This window comes from Phytophthora infestans, genomic scaffold (assembly GCF_000142945.1).
Source record: "Phytophthora infestans T30-4 supercont1.127 genomic scaffold, whole genome shotgun sequence".
NCBI lineage: Eukaryota > Oomycota > Peronosporomycetes > Peronosporales > Peronosporaceae > Phytophthora > Phytophthora infestans.
Genome location: NW_003303632.1, coordinates 34,275 through 39,737, shown reverse-complemented (window position 1 = coordinate 39,737; position 5,463 = coordinate 34,275). Strand labels below are relative to the sequence as shown.

Genomic DNA, 5,463 nt, shown 5'->3' with positions numbered 1-5,463 from the left:
GCTACTTGCATGAAGTATGCTCTAGTCAAATTCAGGGTACACCTGCTAGACTCTAAGCCTTTTGTGATCTTTACTGATCATGCGTCGTTACGCACTGCGACACAGTCGCCTCATCTCTCTCAGAGAATGGCAAGATGGCTTTCCTTCTTTGCCGAGTATAACTTCGAGGTGAAGTACAAGCCGGGGCGGCTTAATGTAGTGGCCGATGCGCTCTCGCGCAGGCCGGACTACGAGTTAGCTCATGTCACGACAGTGACGTCGTCAGTGCCTGACTTGATACGCGGAGCGTATGCACAAGACGACATGTGCGTAGCGCTGCTACGGGCTCTTGGGAGCGAAGAGTGTAAAGACTCTGACAAGGAATTGTCTGGGCGCTTACGCGCGAGGCTGCATCGATACTCGCTCGATGGCGGCCTGCTGTACTACAGCACCGACTCCGAGGATAACCTTCGTGTAGTCGTTCCTCATGATGAGGATCTTAAGTATCGAATCCTCTATGAGGTTCATGATACGCCCGTGGGCGGGCACTTAGGTCGATAGAAGACCTATGGCTCGGTGAGCTCGATGTACTGGTGGCCCACGATGTATAAATGGATCGGCACCTATGTACGCACGTGTGAGACGTGTCAACGGACAAAGTCCGCGCCAAGCACGGCAGCGCCATTGGCGAGTTTGCCTGTCCCCAAGGGATGTTGGCAGTCCATGAGTATGGACTTTGTGTTTGGCCTTCCCAAAGACAAGGCAGGAAACACAGGTATAGTGGTCTTTGTAGACCGATTGAGCAAGATGGCTCATTTAGCGGCAGTGCCGGACACCATTGATGGTGAAGGTACAGCTTTGCTGTTTTTAGACCGAGTCTTTCGCCAACATGGCTTGCCTGAGGTAATTGTCTCGGATCGAGACCCGCGCTACCGCGAAGTTCTGGTCGTCCCTCTTCAGAGTGCTCGGCACTCGTTTGGACATGTCCACAGCGGACCATCCGCAGACCGATGGTCAAACCGAACGCGTGAATCACGTTGTGGAGGATACCCTCCGAAGCGTATGCGCTGAGGCGCCAAAACGCTGGAGCCAGATGCTTCCACTCGTTGAGTTCGCATTAAATAATGCAGTGCACGCCTCGCCAGGCTACACTCCGTTCTATGTGAACGGCTTGGTTAACCCTCGCGTTCCACTGACGCCGCCACGCAGTGGCTCAGAGCTTGATGGGGGGGGGGTAGCCGAGCAGCTAGCTGATGTCAGCCCTGTTGCCTTTCGCAGGTAAGTCGACGACTTTGTCTTTTTAAAACGGAGCGTAATGCATCAAGTACGCGACGCTATCGCTGAAAGCCAAGACACGCAGAAGGAACATGCAGATGCCAAGGGCAGAAGCAATGTTGAGAGGTTTGAGGTCGGTGACCAAGTTTTATTAAACGCTAATAACCTACCTACTCATGCAGTGTCTGCAGTCTTCAAGACGAAGCTGAGACCTCGGCTTATAGGACCGCTCAAGGTCGTGGCCAGGAAGGGCCTAGCGTATACGCTCAACCTTCCGAAGAAGATGCGCACGCATCCGGTCTTCTATATTGGCTTGCTTAAGCCATATCAAGACCCTGCTCAGGTGAGCGCGGAGGCATTAACGTCAACGGTGGATGGACCACGGACAGCTACAGAGCAGCAGGAGGTAGAGCCACGGGAGACTGAACTTAAGCAAGTGGTGGACCCACATATGGCTGATCAACAGCATGTGGCAGAGCCACAGGTCGCGGAGCAAAGTGCTCGAGATGCAGGAGCAAGGCAAGCTGAACGTTCAGCCAAGCGACTGGATTCTCAATGCCCGAGACATGGTTGTGAGTCAACAGTGGTGGCTCTAACCTATCCACAAGGTGGATCATCTCTTCGAGACCGATGGGCGGTGAACGTGAACGTTCGCGTCGTGACGCCGGCGTCGTATGGACGCAGACGCCGTTCCGGCAAGTGCTGATTCTCCCCGCGAAATCCCAGCTGAGGCAAGGCCTCCTCCCGCTCTGTTCGATGAGCATGGTGAGCTCAACTTTTACGTGAGCGCCTTGTGCGCGCGTAGACGCTAGGGTCGTACTCAGTACTTGGTGAAGTGGAGGGGTTACCCTCACTCACAGAGCTCATGGGAGTTTGAGGTTATCCTCCGGCAAGATTTCCCTGGCGTCGTTGACGCTTACGACCGGGCACATCATGTGCCGAAGTGCCACCATGGCGTGCGACAGCGTCGCCAGGCGCTGGGCGCCTCCCACTAGAGTGGGGAGCGATCAGGTCAGTAGTTGAGCTCAGGCTCTGACCAGTGGCTGCAGCAGCCAGCTCGTACGTATAAGCGGTGCTCGCAGCGGGAGCAGAAGGTGGAGATACCTCGCGGTGCTAGGGACATGGTCCCGAAGGAAGCAGGTGCTTCGCGTTGTGCTGAACAAGGTTCGGGCACAAGCGTCTCGATAGACGCATAGTTGTTTTGAAACAACTTGCTCGATGAGCATGATCCAAATGTGGATGCGCTGTAACAGCGAAAGTGGTGTCCCGGACGGGGATCGAAACACTGGCCTTTGGCATGCCAGGCCGGAGCTCTACCATTGAGATTAAGGGCGATGCCCGTAAGTTTGTCCGAGTACGGACTACTCATGGTGTGAGAGTGCTGCGCCCGAGTGAAATTGAACCACCGACCTTTATCTTCCAAAGCTAACGCTCGACCACTGAGCTAAGCGGGCGTTGCCCTTAAGCTTGTCCATTCTAGTACAACAGCTCATGGAACGAGAGGGCGACGCCCTGGTGGGCTCGAACCGCCGACCTGTGGCTCTCAAAGCCAGCGCCCAACCATTGAGCTAAACGGGTGTTGCCCTTAAGCTTGCTCAAGCGTGGACAATCGTTCATGGAACGAGAGAGCAACGCCCTGGTGGGATCGAGCCACCGACCTATTGCTTGTGAAGCGAGTGTTCAACCACTGAGCTGTTGTCGACGAATCGGACGAGTCAAGAGCCTAGCTCTAAGCGGTTTGCATCTCTTTAAGTGGGGGCGGAGCGCGAGCATAGGTCTGGGACCGCTTGAGAACAGCATGCGCGGTGCGCTTGGAGCATTGGGCCGTCGGCAGACGACGAGAAGTTGGGCATCAACGATGCGTAGGCGTTCGTGAGCTCGCGGAGCTGTACAACACTGGTGTGAGTCGTAGTAACCTCCACCGTCTTGACAAGACGTGTCCTCACTGAGGAAGTTTCGAGAACGGAATGCTCTCATTTTAGTGGGAGAGTGCAGAGGGTTACATGGTGTGGAACACACAGGGGTACGGAGTACCCGGAGAGTTAGCAAACTCTCATTACATACGTTGGAGATTTAACAAGGCCTCTCAGTACGTTGGCTCAAAGCCACACGTAATGCATTTAATTTGGTTTATCTATGCAAGATAGTTAAACAGCTATAATACATTTACCCCGAGCTCTAATCTCAACCGGCAGTGCAAATGCACTTATGTGTGCACATAGCACGTATCCAATCAGCGAATTACCGGTATTTTTCGCTTCCTAACCTTGTAACCTGTCCGTCCGTCTGTCCGTCCGTCGTTTACCGGTCTTGCTTGTTTTTTTTGCCTTTTCGCATGGCTACACCCGGCCTGTCTAATACAGTTTTTTTCCATCCTACCGACCGCGCCTATCTTTCTGACTTGACTTAGCTATGCCTAAATTACAAATATATCCAAAAGCGTGACACAATTAACTCGCGCCCTGATTGGGCTGTACCTGCCGACCTGCGACACTGACTTGATCTGTCGCACGACCAGACTGTCTCTCGCCCTCGCTATTGGACGTAAGGTAAACTTTCTGCCGAGAACGAAACGCATCGATTGGATACAAACACCAAAGCGAGCAGTGTTGACAATTCGATATTTACATTTAGCAACGCAAAACCTGTCCTATGTGCATCAAATCGGGCACGCTAACCACCGCTTTTTGTAGGGGCTTTGCAAACATTATTTTTTACTTCTTCTGGCACCCTCTGCAAGAAGGAGCGCGGCAGCACGGTCATTGCGCTATCTGCTCTCGTGCACCGCACCCGACGAATCCATGCGCGCACGGTACATAGTCTTTTAGTCACTTTTATTGCATGTAAAGTATGAATTTTGTTTGGAAATACGATAAAAAAAATTATTATAGGAAAACCAAATAGTAATATTTTAAAACATTTTAGTATTTTGCCTAATAATAAATACCTGCCTTACAGTACCGTGCTATTGGCTAATATTTGGACGCAAGTAATTGGTTTAAACAAAATATTTTGCTAACATACGCACAGTTTGCAAAATGGTGGGCCCTACGTGCAAGCAATGCGAGGCGAAGATTGACCAGCTTCTGCTGAGCCCGCAGCGGTCTACGACAGATTCCCGGGTGCGCTATGTCTGCTGCGGGAAGCTGCAGTACGGTTATGCGCTCCGTACGATCCGTACAATCAGCGGGCAGAATATCGTGCGGCGTTGTATTGCCTGCGAGAACGGCCCAAAGGCGGTTGAGTTCTGGGAGGAAAAGCTCCCACCACCTGATTCGATCAAAGTGCGCCGCCAGGAAAGCCTGGCAAACGTCATGAAGGCAATGGCCCCTGACTGGTACCCCAAGAAGAAAAAGAGGCGCAGCCGCCCTCGCAAGCTGACCGCCCGAAACGCCAAGTACATCGAGCAAAAGAAGCAGCAGAAGAGCAAGTAATTGGTAAATATACTCTATTAGGCCCCCTTTTTCCTACCTGTCTTGGTATTTAGTACACTGGACTACAGTGCGAGGTTTGGAGCCGCACATACGGTAATCTGCCTATGGCGCAGTCAGTTGTGCTGACACACCTAAATAGCGTAGCGCGTTTCAAATAATATTTAGCACATGGTATCTAATGTGGACAGCCGCAAGCTGACCGTCCCTATCTACATACGCGTCACACGTACACTCGCTCACTTGGACAAAGGCAAGACCACGCTATCGGTATCGTCAAGGCTCACAGCGCTTATTCCACTAATGCGCGCTCATAAATTGAAACTACAGTATTGAGTGAGCACTACACGCGACGAATACACTGCTGTCTACGTAGACACGAGCATGTGTGCGGCACGGCAGACCATACCGGTGGACATGGCAAGTTGATGTGGCTGTACGCAGAGCTGTATTTCAGTGCCCTGTGCAGAATGGCCGAGATAAGAGCTCGGTTGAGTCACGGATAGCTATAATGTGTACCCGCCGCGCGCGTATATATTGCTTTGAATACTGCTAACAGACGCCTGGTCAGCGTGCCTGTATCACCGCGGGTATGACCTGTGCTCAATTAGTGACGCGCTTGATCATATAGACGGATACATCATAAACGTAGGTACAGTAAGCTAGCACGACGATGTAATAGTACCGAGATCACAGCAGTGGCCCCATGCATGGGTGTTGGCTATCACGACCACACCCATTGGCGGCATGGCGGGATATGCGCGGACACAACAAATAG

The 5,463-nt window shown here is 52.3% G+C and overlaps 1 non-coding gene and 1 pseudogene across 2 annotated transcripts; both read right to left on the bottom strand.

The window, feature by feature from the left end:
• Window positions 1-2,636: 2,636 nt before the first annotated feature.
• Window positions 2,637-2,708, bottom strand: PITG_30481. The gene has a single exon. It is a non-coding gene; the product is annotated as a tRNA-Pro (tRNA).
• A 52-nt stretch (window positions 2,709-2,760) lies between these two features.
• On the bottom strand, window positions 2,761-2,832 carry PITG_30480 (annotated as a pseudogene). Its single transcript has one exon. The product of its transcript is annotated as a tRNA-OTHER (tRNA).
• Window positions 2,833-5,463: the final 2,631 nt, after the last annotated feature.